Genomic DNA, 15,497 nt, shown 5'->3' on the forward strand with positions numbered 1-15,497 from the left:
CTTTCAGCGCCAGGGAAAAACTCATCTCTTTAACCAGGCCTTTGGCTGATTGACATCTAATGCCCTTTTACAATGTGGTGAGGAGGTGGGGGTTACAGGTTTTGGGGGCGGTGTTTTGTGTTTTCTGTTGTGTATTGAGTCAAAGGATTTTATATCTGTATTATTATTTGTATTGTATTAGGGTAAAGTAACTGCCTTTTGGTTCCAGAGGGTACAGCTACTATTGGTTCATTTAAGCTGCTGTATTTGGATCCTCTGTCTTATTGGTTTCCTCCAAAAGGCAGGACTGTGATTGCCTGAGATTGTTCACGGCCTAGGACCCTCGTACCTACAGGACCGCCTCTCCCGGTATGCCCCACGGAGAGCCTCAAGGTCCATAAATAACAACACCCTAGTGGTCCCAGGCCCTAAGGAAGTAAGATTGGCTTCAACCAGAGCCAGGGTCTTTTCAACTCTGGCCCCGCCTAGTGGAACGCTCTGCCTCATGAGACCAGGGCCCTGCAGGATCTGATTTCTTTCCACAGGGCCTGTAAGACAGAGTTGTTCCGCCTGGCCTTTGGCTTGGAGCCAATTTGATTCCCTCCCTCCCTCTCTTTCTTTTTTCCTTTCCTTCTCCTCCTGCGATGAGGCTAGATTTTAATATTTTAATGTTTCAATATTTCAATGTTATATTTTAATTTTGTTTTTAAGTTGTAATCATTCATCTTGTTTTTATTATTGCTTGTAAGCCGCTCTGAGCCCGGCCTTGGCTGGGGAGGGCGGGGTATCAATAATGAAATTATTATTATTTATTATTATTAAAAGTCCAGGGAACATTAGATGCTTCTAATTTTTCCGATGAAGTGTTTTATTCAGTCTCACCTGCAATCATGTGTGCTGAACACACAGAAACACATACAGATAAAGAAATTACTGGGAGTTACAGTCTCCAAATAAAACTCAACACATGCAAGCAAATTGATGGAATAGTACACGTGATTTCCCCATCTCCTTTTAAAAAAACATTATTTTTCTTTATCTTCATGGTACAGAAGATAAATATTCAGAAAGCAATAGTTACAACAGTAAACAAAAAGTAACTTGTCCTGATGGAATTTCAGACTTTCAGCATGTCATTTGTTAAAGTTTCATTTCATTATACTAAAACAGGCCTCCCCAAACTCGGCCCTCCAGATGTTTTGGGACTACAATTCCCAGCATCCCAGAGCACGGGTCCCGTTAGCTAGGGGTGATGGGAGCTGTAGTCCCAAAACATCTGGAGCGCAGAGTTTGGGGGTGCCTGTTCTAAAAGACCACGATACATTTTCCCGTGAGTGTTGGGTGGATTCCTGCAACAGTTTTAACAATTTATATATTCAATAAACATTTGCCACGTGTTATAAAAGGAAGATGGATTGTGTTCCCCCACCTTCTTGATTTCCCCGGGCAAACAAAATTTAAGATACTTAAATTGTAGTGCCCAGAATTGAACACAATATTCTAGATGGGGCCTGACCAAGGCAGAATAAATTGGTACTATTCCTGCCCTTGAACTGATTCTGCCTTCTGCCTTCTGCCACACTGCAAATGTGATAAGCATCTCCTCAGTTCCTTCATCCAAGTCATTTATAAAGACGTTGTACAATGAGCCCAGGACTGAACCCTGCAGCACCCCTCTTGTCACTTTTCCCCAGGATGAGGAGGAACCATGAAGGAGTCCTCTTTGGGTTTGGTCAGTCAAATCCACCTAACAGTTACCTCATTCAGCCAACATTTTACCAGCTTCCTCACATAAATATCACGGGCGACTATTTCCACAGCAGTCCACTGATCAACAAACTTTCTAACTCCATCCAAAAAGAAAAAAGAAAAAGAGAGATTTCTCTGGCTTGACGTTTTTTTGAGAAAGCCATGTTTTCAACTTGTATGTTTATGTTCTGAAACACCGAGAAATCAGATAAAGGGCACATAATTTTTTAAAATGATGATAATAATAAGGATATTGACAAGCCGAAACATATGCAAATGAAGGCGATCAAGATAGCCTTGCTTCATTTATGCATTTATTTAATTTCTATAGCGCCCTATACCTGGGGTGCTAACTTGAATAAAATATAGAAGGGGTTTAGTAAGCCCCTCCTCGCATAATCAATACATGATGTGGGGCATGCATGCCATTTGGATGGCAATGCCTATCAACTGGGGGGGGTGCCCCCCCTCAAATATTTTATGAAGGGGCAAAGACCCATCATCCTCTAAAAGTTGGATCCTGTTCCCTGCTGTTGCATTCTGAAGGCAAAGGACGGATTGGACCCTGATTAATACAATAGACACGAGGCTTGACCAGCAAAACTCTGGGAGAAAGTGCGCGTTCCACTTCCTGGCCCAGGTCGTTTTTATTAAAAAAAGAACTTTAACACAGCGTTTGTAAGAACCAATCAGATTTCCTCTGAGCATTTCAAAAAATCCTCACGTGGGGACAAAGTCAGATCAGAGGAAGCCGCTTAACTACAAAGAACTATTTACTATTTGAGCATGCATACAGGCTAAATAAACAAGGAGGAATTAACAAACCCCGGTGGTAATAAACCCAGCAGTAAAAGGAAAGACAGGCATTTTACCACATCCATGTGAACTCTGTTCCTGGCCCTAAGATCTACCTAAAGATTAACAGAAGCTACATCAAAGCTACCTCCCTATTTTTATGTACCCAGGAGGCCTGGTAAGCAACTGGTCTGTGTTAGAATGCTTTACACGTGACTGACAGACATAGAGAAAATGGGGCAGAGATGCAGAGGCTTGTGGGATCGATCAGAAATCAAGTCAATGACCCAAACCCAGTCAAAGTGATGCTTTCACCATTGACACAGTAGCTTGCTTCATTTTTCATAATTCCTCTTAGCAATCCCACATGACCAGACACCTACACCCACAGTTCTCAGAATGGTTTCAACATAAAATCACAATATGAAAACACAAAACCTGTAACCCCCCACCGCCCCTGGCAAACAAAAGTTGAGATTCTTAAATTGTGGTGCCCAGAATTGAACACAGTATTCTAGGTGGGGCCAGACCAAGGCAGAAGAAAGTGGTACTATTCCTGCCCTTGATCTGATTCTGCCTTCTGCCACATTGGCCTCCGCTCCCCGTTTGGTGTCGTCTGCAAATGGGATGAGCATCCCCTCAGGTCCTTCATCCAAGTCATTTATAAAGACGTTGAACAACAACGGGCCCAGGACAGAACCCTGCAGTACCCCTCTTGTCACTTTTCCCCAGGATGAGGAGGAACCATGGAGGAGGACAATTTGGGTTCGGTCAGTCAAATCCACCAGTTACCTCATTCAGCCCACATTTTACCAGCTTCCTCACATAAATGTCGCAGAGGACTTTGTCAAAAGCCTTACTGAAATTGAGATGCAGTATTTTCACAGCAGTCCCCTGATCAACAAAGTTTGTAACTGCACCCAAAACAAGAAATGAAAAAGAGAGATTTATCGGGCTTAACTTGTTTTTGAGAAAGCCCTGCTTTCAACCTGTCTGTTTATGTTGTGAAGCACCGTGAAATCCTCAGATGATAGGCACATAATTTTTTTTAAATGATGATAATAAGAAGGATATTGTCAAGCTGGAACATGTGCAGATGAAGGTGATCAAGATGGTGTTATTCTATTTATTTCATTTCTATAGCGCCCTATAGCAGGGGTGCCAACTTGAATAAAATATAGGAGGGGTTTAGTAAGCCCCACATCAGTTAAACAGTCAGAGGATGCGGTGCAAGCATGCCATTTGAATGGCTGTTCCTATGAACTGAGGGGGTGGCCCCCTCAAATATCTTTTTGGGGGGCAAAGACCCCTCAGACTCTAAGAGCTGGCTCCCATTCCCTACACTCACAGGTCACAGGACGGTTACAACATAAAATCACACAATGAAAACAAAAAAAAAAACACACAGCCCAAAACCTGTAACCCCCAACTCCCCACCACATTTAAATAGGGCATTAGATGTCAATCAGCCAAAGGCCTGTTTAAACTGGTGTGTTTCCCTAGAACTGAAAGTTGTATAATGAAGGGTTTTCCACTCTTCGTATGAATTCTTTGATGGAAAGTGAGACTGCAGCTCTGACTGAAGCTCTTTCCACATTCCACACACTGATAGGGTTTCTCCCCAGTATGAATTCTCTGATGGGAAGTGAGATGGGCGCTCTGACTAAAGCTCTTTCCACATTCCACACACTGATAGGGTTTCTCCCCTGTATGAATTCTTTGATGGGAAGTGAGAGAGGAGCTCTTCATGAAGCTCTTTCCACATTCCACACACTGATAGGGTTTCTCCCCTGTATGAATTATCCAATGGGAAGTGAGACCGGCGCTCTGCCTGAAGCTCTTTCCACATTCCACACACTGATAGGGTTTCTCCCCTGTATGAATTCTCTGATGGGAAGTGAGACTGGCGCTCTGATTGAAGCTCTTTCCACATTGCCCACACTGATAGGGTTTCTCCCCTGTATGAATTCTCTTATGGGAAGTGAGATTGGCACTCTTATTGAAGCTCTTTCCACATTCCACACACTGATAGGGTTTCTCCCCTGTATGAATTCTTTGATGGGAAGTGAGACTGGAGCTCTGACTGAAGCTCTTTCCACATTCCACACACTGATAGGATTTCTCCCCTGTATGAATTCTCTGATGGGAATTGAGATGGTGGCTGTGACTGAAGCTTTTACCACATTCTACACACTGATAGGGCTTCTCCCGTGTATGAATTCTCTGATGGGATGTGAGATTGCTGCTCTGACTGAAGCTCTTTCCACATTCCACACACTGATAGGGTTTCTCCCCTGTATGAATTCTCTGATGGGAAGAGAGATTGGCACTGTGATTGAAGCTCTTTCCACATTCCACACACTGATACGGTTTCTCCCCTGTATGAATTCTTTGATGGGAAGTGAGACTGGAGCTCTGACTGAAGCTCTTTCCACATTCCACACACTGATAGGATTTCTCCCCTGTATGAATTCTCTGATGGGAATTGAGATGGTGGCTGTGACTGAAGCTCTTTCCACATTCCACAGGCTGATAGGGTTTCTCCCCTGTATGAATTCTCTGATGGAAAGTGAGAGAGGAGCTCTTCATGAAGCTCTTTCCACATTCCACACACGGATATGGTTTCTTCCCAATGGGATTTCTTTGATGGCAAGTAGAATAGGAACTTTTTCCATTTTCAAGATATTTATTCAGCTTCTCCATTGTGGGGATTTTCTCATGCTCACCCATGTTCTTAATTTCCAGTCCATCTCTATCTACAATGAAGAGAAATGGATTAGAGGAATAACACAAGTGGGCTAGATGGATGGTTTTCTGAAGGGTTGGGTGCATTAATTAACGGGGATCAACCGACATCCTTAGGGGAACCTGTGATTCGACAAGCCTGGCTCTTCTCTTGAATGGATTTTGTTGGCCTCCATCATGGCATCCCTCCATTTCCAATGTCAGTCTTCTCTTTGGACAACCAAAGACTGACGGGAGGAAAAACAAAAACAGAAAACCTGACAGAAGCTACTTCAGCTTCCCTAACAACTCTGACATTTATACTTAAAAGGGTCTGGGGAGTTCAGACCAGGCTGATCCTTCTTTAATAAGCCGCAACTGGAGGAAGAACATTCACAGAAAAAACAGTAATTTACTGTTCAAGGTTTTTTTTTGGGGGGGGATTGTGATATCTGGTGTTGTAGGGGGCGCTGCTGAGTTCTGTGAAAATATATGAGGTTCGTCACATATGGAATTTTGAATTTAAAAACAGATATTATGATCCCACAGGGAGCCTTACTGAGAGAGGCCACGATCCAACGATTCTCCTCCATGACGTCCTTATGCAGAGCTCTCTGGTCAGGATCCAGCAACTCCCATTCCTCATCCGTGAAACAAACAGCAACATCTTCAAAACACACTGGACCCTAAAAGAAGAAGGGAAATGTCCTCCTCTGAGACAACACTGTTGTTCACCACCACTCCTTGAGCTAGGACATTCTTCCACCCCTTGACCTCTGTTCCCACAAGGCAGGTTCCCCTGACCTGATCTGGTTCCACAGCCGCTGCTTCCATTCTTTCCCCATTCAGAGATGGATGAAGAGGTCTAGCCAGTATCACTGTGTCACCTGCAAGAGGAAAAAGGTAAGGGGGAGGCCCAGAGTGCCTGCTTCTCTCACCTAGAAAGGAATGCTGTGATCACCAATAGTCAGCATGGATTTCTGAAAAATAAGTCATGTCAGACTAACCTGATCTCGTTTTTTGACAGAATTACAAGCCTGGTAGATGAAGGGGATGCAGTGGATGTAGCCTACCTTGATTTCAGCAAGGCATTCGACAAGGTGCCCCATGATATTCTTGTAAAGAAGCTGGTAAAATACGGTTTTGACTATGCTACCACTCAGTGGATTTGTAACTGGCTGACTGACCGAACCCAAGGGGTGCTCATCAATGGTTCCTCTTCATCCTGGAGAAGAGTGACTAGTGGGGTGCCACAGGGTTCTGTCTTGGGCCCGGTCTTATTCAACATCTTTATCAACGACTTGGATGATGGACTCAAGGGCATCCTGATCAAATTTGCAGATGACACCAAACTGGGAGGGGTGGCTAACACCCCAGAGGACAGGATCACACTTCAAAATGACCTTGACAGATTAGAGAACTGGGCCAAAACAAACAAGATGAATTTTAACAGGGAGAAATGTAAAGTATTGCACTTGGGCAAAAAAAAGCTAAGGCCCGAAAAAGACCCAATATGGAGGCCAAATGGCCAAAATATTGGGAAATTTTAGAAAAAGATGGTGACAATTGGAAATTGCAGAGTTTGGAGAAAATGAAGGATAAAGTGTGAGACTGGTTACATTATGCTCAGATTAAAGAAGTTTTTAAAAATGACAAAAAGTTAGGGTTCCAGGTGGAGAAATCGAAGTTGGAAACAAACTGTTAGAACCTAAGACTAAGGTACTTTCAAGAATGTATAACTTGCTGTTGAAATGGAATACACAAGACGAAATGGTTAAATCGGCTATGATAAAGTGGGCACAGGACATTGGGCATAATATTATGTTTGAGGATTGGGAAAGGTTGTGGACCACTGGGCTGAACTTCACTGCATGTAATGCTCTGAAGGAAAATGTAATGAAAATGATATATAGATGGTACATGACCCCAGTTAAACTTGCCAAAATATACCATTCGTCTGATAATAAATGTTGGAAGTGTAAAGAAAGTGAAGGAACATTCTTTCACCTCTGGTGGACCTGCCCTAAAGTGAAGGCCTTCTGGGAAATGATATACAATGAGTTGAAAAAGGTATTTAAGTATACCTTCACTAAGAAACCAGAGGCCTTCCTTCTGGGTATTGTCAGCCAGAAGGTGTTAAAGAAGGACCGAACATTTTTCATGTATGCAACAACGGCAGCAAGGATACTTATTGCAAAGAACTGGAAAACTCAAGATCTACCCACACTGGAAGAGTGGCAGATGCAGCTGATGGACTATATGGAATTGGCTGAGATGACCGGCAGAATCCGAGACCTGGGGGAAGAGAGGGTTGAAGAAGACTGGAGGAAATTTAAGACTTATTTACAAAAACATTGTAATTTGGTTGAATGTTAAGAAGGATGCTTGATCATAAATAATTGCCTACCATGGAATTAGATTTGAATTTGACGATAAGCGAGACTAACGAAAATATGAATTTATTGGAGATCTGTCAGATTTTATTTAAATGAGCGGATATAAGATTCTAAATAAGATGATAATTTGCTTGAAAAATTTTATAACGATGTAAGTGGGAGCGGGAGATGTGAGGGAGTCCAAAGAAGTGATGAAACTAAGTTATGATATAAGTAATGTTGTTTATGCATTGTATTCAAAAAATCTCAATAAATATTTATATATATATATATATATATATATAAAAGATTAACCTGCTTCTCTGAAAATTCACTATAATGTGGACAAGCACAGTGAATCCATTATTAATGCAACTTGAAATTTTAATATTGCATGCAAATGGATCATTAAGGCATGAAAAGTATAGCAGGTCTGCACTTTGGACAACTAACCAAGATATATTAACAGAATCAAGATGTCTTTGTTAAATAAAAAGTAATAAGCCCAGTATAGAATCAATGTATTATTATTTTTTTAACAATGGCATTCATTTCATTTCTGTTAAAGACAAAATAAATCTCATGTGCTGCTTTTTTTTTTTTTTAAAAAAAAAGAGAGGCACAAATACAAGATGGGTGACACCTGGCTTGAGAGCAGTACATGTGAAAAGGATCTAGGAGTCTTGGTTGACCACAAACTTGACATGAGCCAACAGTGTGACGCGGCAGCTAAAAAAGCTAATGCAATTCTGGGCTGCATCAATAGGAGTATAGCATCTAGATCAAGGGAAGTAATAGTGCCACTGTATTCTGCTCTGGTCAGACCTCACCTGGAGTACTGTGTCCAGTTCTGGGCACCACAGTTCAAGAAGGACACTGACAAACTGGAACGTGTCCAGAGGAGGGCAACCAAAATGGTCAAAGGTCCGGAAACGATGCCTTATGAGGAACGGCTAAGGGAGCTGGGCATGTTTAGCCTGGAGAAGAGGAGCTTAAGGGGTGATATGATAGCCATGTTCAAATATATAAAAGGATGTCACATAGAGGAGGGAGAAAGGTTGTTTTCTGCTGCTCCAGAGAAGCGGACACGGAGCAATGGATCCAAACTACAAGAAAGAATATTTCACCTAAACATTAGGAAGAACTTCCTGACAGTAAGAGCTGTTCGACAGTGGAATTTGCTGTCAAGGAGTGTGGTGGAGTCTCCTTCTTTGGAGGTCTTTAAGCAGAGGCTTGACAACCATATGTCAGGAGTGCTCTGATGGTGTTTCCTGCTTGGCAGGGGGTTGGACTCGATGGCCCTTGTGGTCTATTCCAACTCTATGATTCTATGATGTGAATCAGTGCATCTAAACTACAGACTGGCATTTGATAAATTCTCGCCTGCTGAGTGCATTTGGACGTTTGGGTGCATTTCAGATGTTAGTTGTGCCGAAATATATCTCCCCTCCTCTGGGCTCTTGGTCCCACTATCTCCCCCAACAAAAGATGAAAAGAACCCACAGATGAGTTGGAAAACGAACAGAATGAGACTAAACGGAGAAAAACCTCCTCCCTTCTTACCCAGTGGCCTCTCTCTGGTGTTCAACGGAGGCCTCTCTGCCTCAGAAGAAATCTGGCCCATTTCTGCAAAGAGATCCTTTCCCTGAAAAAGAAAAAGGATTCAAAAGAGAGAATGGGGTGCTAATATTTGTGGATGCAGAAAAGGCCTTTGATAACATTTCTTGGGACTTTATGTTAAAAAGCCTAGAATATATGGAGGTGGGGAAGGGATTTCTCAATGGAATAAAAGCAATCTACACTGAGCAAAAAGCAAAACTAATTGTAAATAACGTGATTATGGAGGAAATAGGGATATCCAAAGGTACGCGACAGGGATGTCCACTCTCACCATTGTTATTCATCATGGTACTGGAGGTTCTTCTAAAATCATTAAGAGAAAATGAGACAATAAAAGGGGTTACAGTAGGCCGGAATGAATATAAGGTGAAAGCCTATGCCGATGATCTGGTCATAATGGTGGAAGAGCCATTGGAAAGTGTGAAAAATATACTTACGGAGGTAGAAAGATTTGGCCAAATAGCAGGATTTATACTGAATATGAAGAAGACTAAAATAATTGTTAAGAATATGGATCAAGATAAGATAGAGAATATACAGCAACAAGTTGGCATAGAGGTGGTGAAAAAGGTGAAATATTTGGGAATTTGGATAACCCCCCAAAAACATAGATTTTTATCAGAATAATTACATACCAGTGTGGAATGGGATAAAGAAAGATCTGGAGGTGTGCGGACGAATGAAATTGTCATTTTGGGGAAGGATTTCAACGATAAAGATGAGCGTGCTACCAAAATTATTATTTCTGTATCAAACGATTCCAATAATCAAGGGGACCGGGGTATTTAAAGAATGGCAACGAGTTATTTCAAGGTATATCTGGCAGGGAAAGAAGCCAAGAATTCAATTTAAGTTACTAACTGACGCAAAGGAAAGAGGAGGCTTCGCCCTGCCAGACTTGAAATTGTACTATGAAGCCTTGTGTCTCTCTGTTGGTTAAAGGAATGGATAAAACTAGAAAATACATAACTGTTAGATTTGGAAGGATTTGATAATAGATTTGGATGGCACGCGTATCTATGGGTGGGAAAGAAGAAAATCCATAGAAGTTTTGAAAACCACATTTTTCGAGGATCGTTAACAGAAGTATGGGAGAGGTATAAAAACCTACTCGAACCAAAAACTCCACACTGGTTGTCTCCGTTAGAGGTTATGTCTGTTAAAAAAACTAATATGAGAAAGAATTGGATTACATATGGAAATTTGATTATGAAAGAAGGGGGGAAATGGAAAATGAAACCATATGAAGAAGTGAAAGAATCTGGATAAAACTATGGAATGAAAGTATTAAATTTACTGCATGTACTGCATTAAAGGAAAATATTATGAAAATGATGTATAGATGGTATATTACACCAGTAAAACTTGCAAAAATGTACAAAACATGTAAGAAGTGTTGGAAATGTAAAGAAACAGATGGTACATTTTTTCATATGTGGTGGGAATGTAAGAAAGTGAAAAGCTTCTGGGAGTTAATATATAATGAATTAAAAAAATGTTGAAATATACATTTGTTAAGAAACCAGAGGCTTTTCTCTAAGGAATTGTAGGCAACAAAATGAATAGAAAGGACCATAAAATCTTTCAATATGCAGTAACAGCGGCAAGAATATTATTGGCTCAGAAATGGAAACAAGAACAATTACCAAGGTTGGAGGAATGGAGAACGAAGCTGATGGACTATGCAGAACTTGATAAACTGACTGGGAAGATCAGATATCAACGAGATCAAAAGTTCATCGAGGACTGGGGAAAATTAACAGATTATTGGGAATGTTTAAGTGATAATGAAATAACGTTAGTGGCATTTAGAGAAGCTCTGTGATAAAATAAGAAATATTGTAAAAAAGTAAAATGTAAGAGGGGGGAAGGTATAAAGGCAATATAAAAATTTGGAAAAGGGTATTTAAAGAAACTAAATTCGAATGATTGACAGAAAAGCCGAAGGAAGTCAAAAATTGAAAAGTTTAATAGAAATTGTATTGTGGAATGATTGTATGGAAAATTAATAAAACATGATTATAAAAAAAGAGAGAGAGAATGGGGAGAAGGATTAAAAAATGAATGTCAGGGCCAACAGCTTCAAGGGTGACAGATCTCATTCCATGGATGCCTTCCCAGGGGGGGAAAAATGAGCCATCAGAAGAGCATGATGGGATGTTTTCTGTCCTGTTTGGAGGCCTTGGGAGTATCCAGAGGAAAGTCTCTCTCACCTGCTTTCTCTCCTCTGCCTGACTCAGGAGAAAACCTTCGGCCAGGGCCACTGCCTGGGAACTGGTCTCTGCTCCACAGTCCCTCACCCAGTTTTCCATCTCCAGTGGAAGGACAGCCAGGAACTGCTCCAAGATCACAAGATCCAGCATCTCAGCTTTCGTGTGCCTTTCTGGCTTCAGCCACTGATGGTCAAGGTGGTAGAGTCGGCTGCAAACCTCTCGGGGTCCTTTGGCCTCCTGGCAGCAGAACTGCCTCACCTGCTGGCTCTGCACCTCTGAGCGGAGGGTGTCCTCCTCACCCAGGATCTTCTGCACAGAGTTTTCCCAGAATCCCCCACCGCTCCCGGTTTGGATGCCATGCCCCCTTCCTGCTCCAGGGCCAGCTGAATCTTGCTCATCCATCTGTGCTCTCAGGAAGCCTCTAAGAGATCGGAAGGAACCCTTTGGTCTTCTACCAAGTTCTGTCTGTCTTAAGGAGAGGCGCTAGAAATCCTACAAAGCAAATACATTGTTCAGTTACAAAAGCTGTCTAATATCAGGAGAAGAAAAAGGATCCCAGAGCAAGCATGGATGAGTCTTGGAGGGAACCAGGGCTGGACTGCACCACAGCCCAAACCATGAGCTATTTTATTTATTTAAATTTCTATAACACTTTATATTTTAACAATAAATCTCAAAGCGGTTTACAGCATATTAAATCTGTGGGGATAATTGGGGAGTTAGAAGAAGATATATTATTGAATGATATCCTTCCTAACATGCACTAGCAAGTTCCATATTCTAGCAGAGTTCCATACAACCCCCTTTTTTAGATTACGCAGCGCTCAGCTTCTTGCTGACTCATCTGAGTCTTACTATTAAAAATTCCTTCCTGGTAAAATCCCTTCCAATCCCTCTTAAATTAATAAGCACAATAATCTGATTCACGTTAATATAAAAGTAGTTTACTCACAGATTCATTCATGTTCACAGACATATCCCTGAAGGCAGGCTTAGGTTACATAACAACTAGAACTATTCCATAAAGAAGTTAGTCCCAAATGACTGCCACTAAGGAGTCACTTCTCCAAACGCACAGCAAAATAGAGAAGACACACTGATCAGAAGATGGAGGCCGTGTGCTCCTCCATGCTAGTACAACAGACTGCACCCTCTTCAAGTCACATGGAGTGGAAGTCTGTCCCAGCTCAGGAGGAAACAGGAAGTCTTCTCCTGAGTGGTAGAAAACATCCCCTAATGTGTCCACTGTAGGAATATTGTACTTGACTGCAGTTTCACATCTCACAATATCAATAAAATAGAAATAAAACCATTGGAAGAAAGGAGGTCAACTACAGAATAGATATTTAACACAGTAGGGCAGGGTGACTCTGGGCCTCACCCCCTAGGCCAGGTGGAAAGGGCCTTTTTAAAAAGGAGAAGAAAGAGGAGGAGGAGGAGGAGGAGGAGGAGAAAGAGGAGGAAGAAGAAAGAGGAGGAGGAGGAAGAAGCAGCAGCCTCTAGCTCCCCTAGAAGGAAGATTGCAATGCAAAATGTGGAAGCAACCGAAGAGATTTCTGGGAGATGAATCAGCCTGGTTGCTCCTGCCTTCCAGTCAATGCATGAAGTCAGAACTGACTGACAAGGGAGTCATTTGTATCTTGTGGAAAATGGATGCTTGGCTGTAGTGGGGGTCCTCACCTGGGGGTCCTCAGGAGTTGCTCTCCCCCCACCCCCACTCCCCTGCTTGTCTCCTTTTCTTGCACTTGGACTCTCTGCTGTTTTCCAGACAGACTCCTGGGGTGGGGTCCCTTTTTCTTTGCTCCGAGGACCAGCTATGTATCTCGCCAACCCCAGAGAGTCAAGTGGACGGGGCCAAATACATCTCCCTTGAAATTTAGGAGGGTAATTTAGTATTGTTATTCAGTTAGATAGCTTAACACACAGAGAGACATTGATGTCCAGGTCCCAGGAGGCTCGGTGAGTAGCAGCGCCCATTTCCGGCTGCTTTTCCAGCAAGAATCCCTTTGGGAGAGAGAGGATGTGGTCCTGGGATGCCCTGCTCTGGGTGCGAGGGGATTGCTGCAGTGGCCTCCGTGGGGAGCTGCCCTGGGAGACACTGGGAGACACTGGGAAACTGGTCCCCAATGCAGCAGCCAGACTCTGGGCTGGGATCCCTCTCTTTATTCCTGGCCTTTCTTTCCCACCTTTTTTTTTTGGGGGGGGGGGCTAGTGTTCACCTCCTCGTCCAGCTTTGGAAAACCATTTGCAGATGTTTCCTCTCTTGTGCAATGAGGCTGAGAGACGTCACACAGAGTTAAAGTCCCAGGGACTCCTTTGTGTGAAGAAGGGAGATTTCGTGGGAGTCAGGGATCCTCTGATCTGCAGGAAGGAGAGCGAGGCAGCCCTGGCCCCTCCCTGGCAGGACCCTCTCCTCCTCCCTGACTTGGGGTCCCCCCCCTTTAGAAGCAGATCAGGCCCCCCCGTCCCCCTCCCCTGCTGCAGCCCTGGGACCCCCGTCCCCCCCCTGCACCCTCTGGGGGGAGAGAGAGGAGACTCACCAGATCCCAGGAGGAGAGAGCGAGGCAGCCCTTGCAGGAGAGACACAAAGTAACACCCCCCTTCCTTGCAGGAAAGGACTGGGGAGGGAGGGGCCCTGGCTCTGGAGGACCTGGCCCCCCCTTGCTTCCTGGCCTCTCTAGGAAGGCAGCTCACTTCCCTTTAACCCTTGCGAAGCCGAGTCCCCCCATCAGCCCTCTCTCGCTTGGCAGAACCTCAGATTTCTATTATTTCTTATGCATTTGGGGGGGGCAGCTGCCCCCCCCGGCTCCGCCCATGCCCAGATATCCTTTTGGGGGTGAGGCTCTTGGCTGGACTCTGAGCATCTCCCTCCCTTGGCCGGAAAGTGGAGGAGCAGCTTGCAGGGAAAAGGACCAATTCTGCAACTCCAGCTCCAGAGACATAGCAAGGCCAGGGGGTGCCCGGTTTCACCCCCCCCCCACACACATTCAGAATTTTTTTCATCAGTAAAAGAAGTTACACACGACTATTTAAAATATTTAGAAATAATTACAAATGAACCGTTTGCTGAGAATCAGATTAAAATACATGTCCACATTCTAAATATCTGGATGGGCTTGCCTAAACACATATTTATTTATTTATTTTTGCAGGCACCAAAAAGAAAAGCGGGAAAAAATAATGCAGGCAGGGAGTTCCAAAGTCTACCTGTGTCGCCACACTAAAACTTTGATTTCTCACAAGTACAGGTGTTTTATGTGGAACCGGTAACTGTGCCAGTTTTCTCAAAGCAGTTGAGTTGGGAATACATGGGGGAAGGCAATCTGATCAGAAGCTGTTAAGAGCTTTGTAGTCCACCATAAGATGAGTGGGACCGGGACAATGGCCAGCCTAGCCTGAGAAACGTGGCTTTAGGGAATTTTTTGTAAACCAAACTTTTTTTGTTAAGTACCTTTCATCATCCTGAAGCACCAGCACCAACCAATAATCATTTTAACCACCAATCAGAAAGAAGCCCTTCCAAAGCAGTGTTGTGGTGCAGAGACACAGACAAGTCTTTGGGAGCAGCCAGTTTTTTATGTGTCAAACAAAAGCACCATGCATGCGACGGTCATCTCCAGGCTTGACTACTGTAATTCGCTCTACGCGGGGCTGCCCTTGAAGCTGTCCCAGAAACTCCAGCGGGTGCAGAATGCCGCAGCGAGGCTCCTCACGGGGTCCCTGCCATGGGAGCATATTCACCCAGTGCTTTTCAAGCTGCACTGGCTCCCGGTGGAGTACAGGGTCAGATTTAAGGTGCTTCTTTTGACCTTTAAAGCCCTTCACGGCCTAGGACCCTCGTACCTACGGGACCGCCTCTCCCGGTCTGCCCCACGGAGAGCCTAAAGGTCCATAAATAGCAACACCCTAGTGGTCCCAGGCCCTAAGGAAGTTAGATTGGCTTCAACCAGAGCCAGGGCCTTTTCAACTCTGGCCCCACCTAGTGGAACGCTCTGCCTCATGAGACCAGGGCCCTGCAGGATCTGATTTCTTTCCGCAGGGC

At 43.6% G+C, this 15,497-nt stretch overlaps 4 protein-coding genes across 4 annotated transcripts in view; all 4 read right to left on the minus strand.

Annotated features, from left to right (window-relative positions):
* The window catches only part of LOC309341132 (uncharacterized protein), a 53,085-nt gene extending 41,568 nt beyond the window's left edge, over window positions 1-11,517 (minus strand). Inside the window, exon 1 of the mRNA XM_081860626.1 lies at window positions 11,456-11,517. The gene's annotated coding sequence lies outside the window, so the exon portion shown is untranslated. The remainder of the gene's footprint in view (window positions 1-11,455) is intronic.
* The window catches only part of LOC309340985 (uncharacterized protein), a 129,957-nt gene that overhangs the window by 66,641 nt on the left and 47,819 nt on the right, over window positions 1-15,497 (minus strand). The window lies entirely within an intron of this gene.
* LOC309341064 (uncharacterized protein) overlaps window positions 1-15,497 on the minus strand; it is a 74,853-nt gene that overhangs the window by 21,379 nt on the left and 37,977 nt on the right. The window lies entirely within an intron of this gene.
* The window catches only part of LOC309340606 (zinc finger and SCAN domain-containing protein 12-like), a gene marked incomplete at its 3' end in the record, with an annotated part of 85,473 nt that overhangs the window by 19,461 nt on the left and 50,515 nt on the right, over window positions 1-15,497 (minus strand). The window lies entirely within an intron of this gene.

Source organism: Podarcis erhardii (assembly GCF_964252035.2).
Source record: "Podarcis erhardii genome assembly, chromosome: 4".
In the NCBI taxonomy this organism is placed as follows: Eukaryota; Metazoa; Chordata; class Lepidosauria; order Squamata; family Lacertidae; genus Podarcis; species Podarcis erhardii.